The following is an 11,632-nucleotide window of genomic DNA, read 5'->3' on the forward strand; positions in this document are numbered from 1 at the left end:
TATGCCTCGCTACTGTGCGATCAGCTGTCAGAAATGCAACTGGGTGTTCATTGACGCATTGTGCTCCACTCATGCTGCAAAATATGGAACGGTAGAGGGATTACGTGTGCAGTAGTTGGCTGCAAGGATAGTGATGTCATATTAAGGAATGAAATTAATCTGTGTGACCGAGTTCACAGACCGCTCCTACATAAAGACTGGACAGCCTGTTTTACCGGCCCTTCGCGATGCACGACTCTTCTCAAGGACAAAAAGAAATTTACTCATCCACCAGCGTTGTACCGCTGTCGGATGAGAGAACGACTTTCATATAAACAACTTCAATCCCGGACCGTCGGCAAGAGAGTGCCCGTTATACACAGTAAAAAAGACAGTAGAGCCACTTCCCAGCATAGCAAGTTCCTCGCGCGCTATCGACACCCCACCGCCACTCAGGCGCAAACTTACACCCGCTCTATCGCCAGCGTATCAGGAATAAGTGAATGGACGTACTATTGAATCAATGCGCCGAAGCATGGGTGACGGCGCCTACACCGACAGCACACGAGTGTTCGAAGCTGAACGCTTCGTCACGGTCCACAGAGCAAGCGATCGAGTGAGATAATACATCTTTGCTACAAGCTATTACAGCGTACAGAACATCTACGTTTCAAGCCCTTGTGCGCAGCAAGAACAAATCTGTCGCAACTGAGCCCATCCACGAGCGATTGGGCAGACAAACAAGATAGCGACCGCGCCGAGGAAGTTACCGAGTCAGAAACATGACAAGTCGCTGCTCCAATGTGTTTGCCAACAAAAGCACAAAAAGCAAAACATCCTGACCCGACATCCTGACGCGGGCTTTCTTCAATTTTAGCATGATTTCGAACCTGACGCCAAATTATAGCCTAGCGGGGAACCGGTTTTTCAAATACTAGCCTCGTGACCGCTGAAGTTAGCTTCAGTTTAGTTGCGCCTATATTATAGGTGAGTCTAAAGGGGGTTAAAGAAAAACTTCTAGAGTGGAGGGAGCGCCCGTCAAGTGAATACAAGTGAAGCCGCCGCTTCGCCATCTTGCGGGGGGCAAAAGCACGCCAGTGGCCGCAGCTTGTGTTTTTCGGGTCGTCGTATCTTGCCGTGCGCGGCGCTACGTGGATCCCAAAATGTGCTAGCGCGCTCGGGTGTTTTTAGGAAAGTTAGCGTTATCATTCTCATTCAAATAAGGTTGCAGGCTGGCACTGCCTTGCTCGAGAATAAAGGGCCAAAGTTCCGAGACCCTCCATGCAATTAGGATGCTAAAGCACCGGTAACACCTGATAATAATGGAGATCATGATGAATACGTTTGTTTGTTGCATGTACTATATTTATGCTACATTTCCCGTTTTTAATTGCAGTTTGTTCCAACAGCTTTCATGATTGATCAATTTCTAAACTGCACTAAATAAGGTGAATAAATGCTAATTATTGCGCAATTTTTTTTTCTTTTTTCTTTGCGCGAACTATAGCGCGAATTTTGCGGCAGCTGCATATTCACGCCGATAAAAGGGGAAAATGTCCCAGTACTCGGATATCTGCGATCCGGAGACCTCCAATATGACTCGCCTCATAGCCCACAGAGATGCATTAGAACTTGAAAATCCGTTAAACAATTTAAAACCGCTGGAAAAGCCGGCGAACAGCGCTGCGAAGTTCTTGGCAGGCCGCTCCTAAATTGTCCCCCGCAAGATGGCCGCCGCCGGCTTCACCTAGGTATGGTTAGTATGGTGGCTAGCTAGCCACCGTAACCCGGGCCCATAGGCTGGTGTAGGCCATTTCCACTCCAGGAGTTTTTCTTTAACCTCCTTGGGTGGGTCACGACCACATCACGCGCTCTGATTTAGGCACGGCCTGCGTTCTGAATTACCCACCGTTTTGAAAAACCTGTAATTCTTCCAAAAGTATTTTTATGCGAGTGAACTACAAATAATCTTACACCGTTGGTGCATGCCATGCGTCCAGGCAGATTGTTCTGTCACTCCGATTATTAACATAAAAGCGAAACGCATTGATATGTTTTGCTGTACGGTATTTTTTGTTTAGCATCTAGTGGCAATTAACGAGCTTTTTTTTTTTTCCAGAACATCTCTCTGACCTCTTCTTATAGTGCCTTCTGGATACTCGACAGTGTGCGAAAAAAAAAAAAAAAAGACATGGCGGGCGTTCGAAATTACCTTGGATGCTTGCGCAGGGTGCAACCATTTGCGACATCGTTCTTGGCTTCCATATCCTTGTGTCGTAGGCCATTAGTGCTCTTGCTGTCTTTCTCTAGGAACTCCCGTCTATGAATGCGAAATTAGCCTACTTAGTGTCAAATTTGATTATCAATATCTATGAAAAGAAATAGTCAGAAGAATCAATCAGAAATGGTGTTGTCTTCGAATATGACTGCTCAAGCTCTTAATATATTTAAACATATACCATAAATCGTGAAATCTTAAAACGTTCGCAGTTATCATCAAACGTACTGACAACTGCAACTTTACATGTCCGGTACAATATATGAAGATAATAAGCGTTGTGGCGATCACACAAAAATATAACAAATTACCTATTTTATAAGGAGGTGAAGGGGGAGCCGCTGCCTCTGCTACATTATCAACATACACTTTTGTTTCATGGACTGTTCCAGCGTAAAAGATTCACCATATATTCGCCGGTTATCGCACCGCCTAACGAAAATTGCACGCCACACTAACACAGATGTGGTTCTCCCTGCACCTAATAAACTAAGCCTTTGCAGAAAAAACAAGATCGGAGAAGAAAAAGAATGATGAGCTGTCAAGTAAAAACAGAACAAGATTGTAGAATGCAAAACTTTAATTATCTATCGCATCCCTCTAACGTGTGGAAAGTGTTACGTCGGGCAGTCAGGTGTAAACGACAGATTGCGTGAACACAAAAAATAAGATCGGCAAAGTGACGTCGCGTGGTTTTCTCGCCCTTCATTGCAAACAGCATCAGTGCTCCCCTCTTTCACTGAACTGTCATTACTGGTAAAAATATGTGCGAACTTACTAGAGTGATAATAGAAATTGAACAGATTGCTGCTCTCGGGAAAGCGTGTGTTAGTAAGTCGTCGCTTGGCCGATAAGGTATCGAAGTTTTTGCGCGTGCCATGAGTTATCACTAAGCGTATCGCTGCTCTAATTTACGTGACTTATGTACACATGACTGTGACTCATCTGAGTATTGGGGGCGAGGACTTACGAGGTCGACATCTGATGGAAGCGCCTCCCTTGCGTAGTATGAGGGATCACGCGGCGCACTCCTCATAGGTTTCGCTTAGGGCGCTCAATAAAAAAAAACCACACGGCACCTCTCCTGGACATTTATGTAAGTACTCTCAAAATGAGAGAAGTTTTCGATTGTCGATATAATAATCTTGGGCAAACTGAAAGCACGGAACCATTTGCAGACGCTATCTCTTTACCGAATACCTACAGTGAACGCCACTGCGCGCGGTCGCCACGATGGAGCCCCCCGAACCGGCTTCTTGCGTGAAAGGTAGGCAAACGCTGTGAGTAAACTATGTGAAATATGTTCTTATAGCGGGCTGTCTGTCTACCCAAATGGAGCATAACAGAATTAAGCCTCAATGCAGCGATCGCACGGGTTCGCAGCGACCGACTGCGCGTCTGCATGCATGTCTGCGTACAATGTTTTGCTCTCGCTGTAAGCACGTTTTCACACCGTGCCGTGAGTTTTATGACACAGCATATGAGCATTTGACAGTACACTGGCAACCATCGTTGCGTGTACGCTATTAGAACTGTTCAAAAATAATTTCGTTATACACTTCGACGCCGGCGACTGTGGTGTGCCGTCGCAACGATTCAATCTTTTTTTGTCTTCTAAATTCTTGAACATTTCAACATTATTTCTGAAGTTGCGTTATCGGTCTTCTCAGCGTGCGATTTCGCTCTGCTTCTTTTTCGTAAACCAGTGCTTAATTGATAACACAAACATGACTATATGCCATGCCTTTTTTTTAATGTGCGTCTTACCGCTCCCTTTCTGTTTCAGCGAACTTGCCAGTATCTAGCATCAACAAGATCATAGACCAAACCGTCATGACATTAGCCGGGCAGCGGGCGTGGGCGAGCGTCTCAGTGCGCGTTTTCTGCTACTCACCGAACATCGCAGTCCTGGCGCCGTAGCAGAAATCTTCCTGACGTCTGTGCTTGCTGCATAACCGAGTTGTAGCCGATGGCTGTCTGCCAGTTCTAAGTTTCGCGAGCCAAACTTCACGCAGCTCCTTGTAGTGCGGCTACGTGTGAATAAGGCTGACGCCGGGATCCATCGCGTACGTCTGGCACTGCGACATCGAGCAGTTAGCCTACCATGCTGCACGCCTCCAAAGGCAGCCACTACCCATTATAGTACTTTCAAACGTTGTCAAGCACGCACCCAAGGCGGTAAAGCCTCACCACTTAATCAGAACCGCAGCGCAGGTGAGACTTTAAACTTTCGTTTTCAGCTCGCTTCGGCGCTTCCGAAGCAGCCGACGCGGCCGCTGTGTCCAGATGATCCCTCATGCCACGTCACGCCGACGGTGGCGCCAGCTTTTCCAGTGGTGGAGCTCGCCCTAGTATATCTATGAACTTGTTATCGATAATAAAACATTGTTGGAATTTAGCGCCATGTGTACCCTGCGTGTCTTCTTGTTACAAAAAAAATGAAATTATTAAATTAAAGACATTAAAATTAAATTATGGGGCTTTGCGTGCCAAAACCACTTTCTGATTACGGAGCACGCCGTAGTGGAGGACTCCGAAAATTTCGACCACCTGGGGTTCTTTAACGTGCACCTAAATCTAAGTAAACGGGTGTTTTCGCATTTCGCCCCCATCGAAATGCGGCCGCCGTGGCCGGGATTCGATCCCGCAAAAAGCCCACATTGCTACTCTGGCCATAGTTGCAATTGCAAGGCAAGCTCGAGGGACCCTCGACATCTTGGCCAGAGAGGAGGACAACCAGCTCATTGGACTCTGATCTAGATGAGGACATGAGAAATACATTAAAAAAAACGTCGCAGTATCGCCCGAAAGGCGAAGCGTCGATTGCGATAACAAATTAGTAGACAGCTATACGAAGGATAGCAGTTTTATCGGTCGTATAAACTTGGAAACATTCGCTTACAAACTGAATTAACAAGCTTAGTGTCAGCGTGCACAAGCAAACATGAACACATCACACTCGATGAACGAGGACACTCGCTGTCGAAACGCTGGTGTTAGCAAGCGTGGCAGCAGCAGTGAGCGAAGTGACCGTCGTACGGTCTATCGCTTCACGCGAGAACACAGCGCGCACAATGGTTTTAGCGGTCTGCAGATCCCTATCAAGATAGGGCGCTTGCGACCGTGCAGAGTACGCACTTGTTGGCGGAGACGAAGCCGCCCCCCTCCCTCCCGCGCTGCCTCACCGCTTTCCTCCATATATCGCGCTCCAGATTCAGCCGTGATCGTCACGTACTTCCCCTTGCGCCCGGTCGCACTCCCTCCATCCCATCCTCCCACGGCGCCTTTCACGCGACGGAAGAAGGCGCGTTTGCTCTCCGCTTTCTTCCTTCTCGCGCGCCAGATACAGCCGCGATCGTCGGCGTCCTTCGCATGCTTTCACTCGCACATACCACATACGACGCGCGGCGACGGTGTTATCGCCCTTGGACATTGTACGGAACATCACGGCGACGGCAAAAATGCGTCTGGAGTGTCCATATAATTGCCATCCCAATGAAACATCCCAGAAATAGCATTCATGGATGCAATGTGCAAAACTAATGACAGAAGACTGCCATATTGTACTTCATCTGTGTAGAGGCTGGGTACATGAAGGTTGTTGGATTCTTCCTCTGTCTGCACTCTTAAAAAGGTTTACACGCATTGGGGTGTACATCTGCCACACAGCAATAATCGTCATCTGCCTTGCTTGCATTTCCTTTCTTGAAAACGCCGTGCACGCTACTTTCCTGTCGGCAATGCTATGTCATGCTGATAATGCACATGCCGTTCTATACTGGGAAGTACCGGGCTCGCAGCGTTAAAGAAAGGAAGTGTGGACAAGACAGATGGCGTTTATTGTTGTGTGGCAAGATACGACTCAAAGGGTGTAAACTTTTTTAGAGTGTGTGTCTGAAGACGAGGGCACAGTGCAGTGATCACTGTTTCAGCAATTTGTTGTGCACTTTGGAAGCGAAGGCATGCTTAGAACATCTGCAGTGATGACTTACAAGTATTTTATGGAGAAGAAGGTACTTGGGGAAATATTTCCGAATGCTGACTTCTACATTTGCCTGTTTCACGTCCTGCGCCCCTTTAAGAGGTAAATTACACCACAGAAATGTCCATAACACCAGCTCTTAGCATCAATTTAAAAAAAACCGGGAATGTGGTACGCAAGGACAGATGAAGAGTACTCGTGACTACTGCAGGGCCTTCAAGATATACAGTGCCCTTTTGTGGTGACATACTTCATGAAGAATTGGCACCTAATCAGACATGAGTGGGTGTCAGTAATGCAAGGGGTCACTGACCTTAGGCAACAGGGGCAAACAATAGAAGTGAGCCTATCAACCAGAAAGTAATGCAGATCGTTTCGAAATACAGAAGTCTGCCTCGGGTTTTCAGTGATCTCATGGCACTCTTAACCAGCTTTCACGTTGAAAGGGACCAATGTGCTGTGGAGTCCTTATTGAAAGCACCGCACTCTTGAAAGATGAAACAAACTTTACACAGCTTCTCACACCATATTGCTTCAAGAGGGTGTGTGACTAACTGAGAGCATCTGAAAATGTGAACCAGGTGCCCCCTTCAGTGACATCAAGTACTGACCACTGCATATGTGGTACGCTAATAGAAGGTCACGTGTTAGGTCATCCTATTTGCTGCAATACTTTTGCTGGGTGGCAGCGCCAAAGGTCATTTTTCATGACTACAGAAGCCCCTCACTTTGTCCCTATACAATACATTATTCCCAACCCCTTGCATGCTGGAGTTTAGGTGATTCAGCTATTCAAACATGTGACATAGATAAGCAAGCTTAGTGAGGAATGAAGGGTCTTTGATAGGCTCTCCCAGCCCCTTGTCTTTTGCTAAAAAAATACTTCCTTCCAGAGCTCAAATACCCTGAGCACTCTTCCGTGCGACAGCCAATGCACCTCTGTGTGTAGGAGTAGGTGCTGGTGTTCTGAACCCATCTTTTAGCAAAGCACTTTGAAAAGACGATTGGCCTTACGTCTTCCACTGGCGCTGTTCATAACTTTGACAACATGCTCCATCACACTCGCAAGCTCTTGGCTCAGTTTCTTTGATGCCAAAGCCTCCCTGTGAAGCATACAATGTATAAATACAACTGAACAGTCCATTCGCTTGACAGGGCCTAGCAACTGTTTAAGGCTATTAGCGCAGCTCAGGACGAGCAAAAAAGGAAAGAGGTAGGGGTAATCAAAGGGAGCGGAAAACAGGGTGAGCGCTAACTTCCAACTAGCGCTCACCCTGTTTTCCGCTCCCTTTGATTACCCCTACCTCTTTCCTTTTTTGCTCGTCCTGAGCTGCGCTAATAGCCTTAAACAGTTATGACATACCAACTCGCCCAAACTGCCACGCTTAGGGCCTAGCAAGCTTGCCAATCTACCAATAAGTGCACAGGCACCATCAGTGTACTACGACAAACATATCCCAACTAAGTCCATGCAGAACAAAAAACTTAATAGCATTGAAGAGGTCCCGACCTTTCGCTGTCGTTTCGAGCTCTTTGCACATAAGCAACTCTTTGGCAATGACGAAGTTATCCACGAAACACAAACACTATGAGCTATGGGCTACCACAGGTGTCGCAGCTCTCAACCATGACAAGCGAAAACTTCCTGGCAGATTTTAGTTTATCAGTTATCTAGCTTTCCACATCTGACACTATTTGTCACTTTTTATGCAACCATGTCACTTGAGCGTGGTACATTATTCCAATTTTTTTCAAGTGCTCATTCTCAATGACAGTGCCGACAACTTCCTTCATGCAAGGCTTGATCAGCGTCTTGCAGATGGCGTGGGGTTTTATCTGTTTCACTATGTTGTAGCTAATCACACAGTTTATTTTACTGCCACTGAATTAAGAGCTCACCAGCTGGAACGAAAGGAAGTTTTGTACAGTAGAATCTATGAAAACAGTTTGGGCAGAATGTGGCAACATGAAATAAAAGTATACAGGTGCGTTGCCAAAGGCATGCGGCGTAGGTAGCAACAGTACACAACACACTAAAGCAGCAAAACGGTGAACAAGGCATACTTTTACAGTTCTGCATCCCCTAATGTGCCAGCAGTTGCAATCACAGCATGCGTGAAACCAGCAGCACGTGCTGCTGAGACTTGTCCATAACATTGTGCGGGGAAAAAAGAAGTTGATATGACTGCATCATGATAGGTGGACTTGCCCAGCTTAACCATCACACTGACCTGAAGGCAAAGGTTGCAGAGACCTGGGCCAGCGTTGGCCTCACACCATGTGCACCACCTTGCCCCCCACACCCTCATCTTGTGGCAGGCAAAATATATTGCAAATGAACAAAAACAAAGAAAAAACACTTAACATTGCTTGGGTATCAGGCTGTCTAGCAACTTTGCCAGGCTCCTTAATTTTTGAGGCTTGCAACTGTGTCCCCTGATCCCCATCGCATTCTAGTAAGCTTGCCTTCACCTAACATTTTAGACCAAAACTGAATTCTTGAAAAAAAGCATCTGGCATACTTTTTTTGTTTTGAAAACGCATGGCATGCCGGTGCGTCCAAATGCAGAGAAACGCATCATGCAGCAACCGGACTCCTCTTGCGCTTTTCTGGACACACATGCTGCACGTAGTGGCACTGCTGAGAAATCGGCGCCTGGCCTCCGAGAAGAGAAGTGAGGTAAGCTGGTGACTGCGAATGCCGAAAATTGCTCCCTCACTGGCCGCACACTCAGTGGTACATACTCAGTGACCCAAGTTGGCAAGAGGGTCATTGAAGAGTTGGCACATACTCAGTGCATTCACAGCATCGGATTGCTGTCCTTGTGACGTGGGTTCGATTCCGCTCAGCATCAGAGTAAGCTACCTTTTTCGTCATTGTAGAGCAGCACATTCCCAATGGCACTTACCTAGTTACCCAAGTTGGCAATGACGAGGTTCGTTGAAGACCAGCCAGACCGAGTGGCACATACCCACTGCTCCACGTCAGCATCAAAGTTTCTTTGACCAATGCTACCTAAACTGGTCTCACATCTACAGTGAGCCATGTCAGCGTGAAAGAGGTTCATTGAAGAGCGGCACATTTGTACACATTACCACATACTCAGTGACCCAAGTTGGTTCAATGTTTGGTTTCGAACCCTGTTCCCTCAGCACAGCAGCGTGATGAGTTACACATTCGACCCACTGACCCAGGTAGGCGAGAAAACGGTTATTGAAACGTACATAGATACTAACTTAAATACATAGCTAGCCCCTAGAAAGGTGGTTAAGCTCTGTTGCACATTTGGCTAGCCCAGGGCAGTACTACTGTAACGCCTGCAGCGTATTCACAGCTGGCTTGTTGGTTCGATTTAGCTTCGTTTTGTGGCTTACCCATACTTGGCTGTAGTTGGGGTAACAACGGTGACTCGAGCTGCTGAGAGCTCCTGAAAGCTGTTAACGATACTTGATGTCCGATTGCTTGATATCCGATTGGAGATAAAGCTTTTTGTATGCTGCTGAGTGCCTTCAGAACTTTTAGTGGCGCAGCGACCATTCTCACAGGTTTCTCTGGAGCTGCTACCATTGCAGGTGGCTGTGAAGTAAAGTGCTGCAACAACAATCTGATTTGTTTTGAGGTTGGGGCTCTTATATCCAGTCAGAGACTGTAAGACAAAGATTGATTCTCTGCTGTAGATCTCTTCGGTTTTCTTTCAGTCTTGTCATCATCTCCGTCAGAAAGCTGTAGCTTGGCTGTATGGAGGCAAAGTCTTGTATCCTGTTAGTCTGGTTGTCTACGATGTGCATTATGGTATGCGGTGTGCTAACTTTTCAACAGAATTCGGCATGCTTGAGGGCTGTGGCATGGCGAGGCTATCCTCAATGGTTAAAATACCTGGGATTGCTGAAGAGGCTCTGATGCAGGTTGCAGCTTTGGGAAGGCCGCATCGTAGTCATCGAATTGCAGTGGGTGTCGCCTGCTGTTTCTGCATGGACAGCTTTGGATTTTGCCTTTGTGCATGTCTTGGCGCTGTCAGCTGCGGGGGTGGTGTGCTGTCTTGGCTCACTTCTGTGCTTTTTTTTAGTGTGTGCTTATCAGCGAGGGCACTCGTGGTCAGTTGCTAAATGGCCCAAGGTTTTGCATAGGACACAATGCAGGTCTTCATTCCTGCACATGTCCATGCGTTTTTGTGCAGGGTGCCGCATTAGCTGAACATGCCCTTGTTTCAGTAAGTGTCTTGTTTATGAACCAAGCTGTGGCAGTGTAAATTTAACAGACAACCGGCCTCTGCTCGTACGGGTACATTTTCAGGGGCATGCAGCAGTAAAGTATGTGAGCCGGCGTCCTGCAAGCCTCCATCGTGACAAGGGCTGATTCAGACTTTCCATGGGCAAATAGCAACGATTGTTTACCCTTCCAAGGAGAGCTTCACCATGAGCACTTCGTTCGTGCTGTCCTTTGCAAACCCACAAATCACAGCTTGGTGTATGTCTGCGCAGGATGCACTGAAACAGGAACAGTGCACTATGCAGTTGAACTCACAGAGCTGGCTGGTCAATTGCTTGGCGTGATTCAGCTGGGTCATGGGTAGTGACAATGTTCAATAAGAGCCTTGTTTGGAGTTAAGGCATCAAGTACCATGGCAAGATCATCCATCGTAAGCTCTGTGAAATCAGCTTGTGGTTTCAGCCTGACTGAGAGCCTTATTTTGGGCAAAGAAAGGTACCCATTATGTCTGTTGCTGAGCTTCAGGCGTGTGCTTGGCCTTGATCATTTGGAAATTGCAATTAACCAGGTGCTAAAATCATTTCTAAGCATTGATTCCTAAGCTGTCCAATCCACCTGGAACAAAACAATGCCGACTTCATGCTCTGACCATTTTTTTGGGGTTCATTGTCTTCGGACTCCCTGTCATAAGTGTTGTGCTGTTGCCTGCGTACATATGGTCTTCAGATTCCTAAGAACTTCCGTTTGGTTGAGGTTCTCCAGAGCATGGTAGCTCAGAAGGAGAGCGACTGGTGAGGGTTCTTACTTGCAAGATTGCTAATATGGCTACATTTCTGGTGGGCTGGTGTGGCTTGGAAAACTGAAAGGGTTTCAATTTTTTATGTCAACTTGGCAGTCATTATCATCGCCTTGTGCTGTGGTGGTTCATGCAGTACCGACTTTATGGAAGCCACTGCTACAGCAACAGCGGCCATCAGCGATGCAGTGCAGCTTCTGCAGGTAAAACTTTATCTACGAGGCAGTCGATGCCTCTCTTCATTCAGCTTAGCACCAGTGCCCCGGCATGGTCTACAGTAGACTGTACGATAAGGTCTACGAATAAAAAGAATGGGGGGGGGGGTCATAGCTCTAATTGGTTAAAATACAAGCATAACACGGCTGAGACAAAACCATTCATGTGCTG

This window comes from Dermacentor variabilis, chromosome 1 (genome assembly GCF_050947875.1).
Source record: "Dermacentor variabilis isolate Ectoservices chromosome 1, ASM5094787v1, whole genome shotgun sequence".
In the NCBI taxonomy this organism is placed as follows: Eukaryota; Metazoa; Arthropoda; class Arachnida; order Ixodida; family Ixodidae; genus Dermacentor; species Dermacentor variabilis.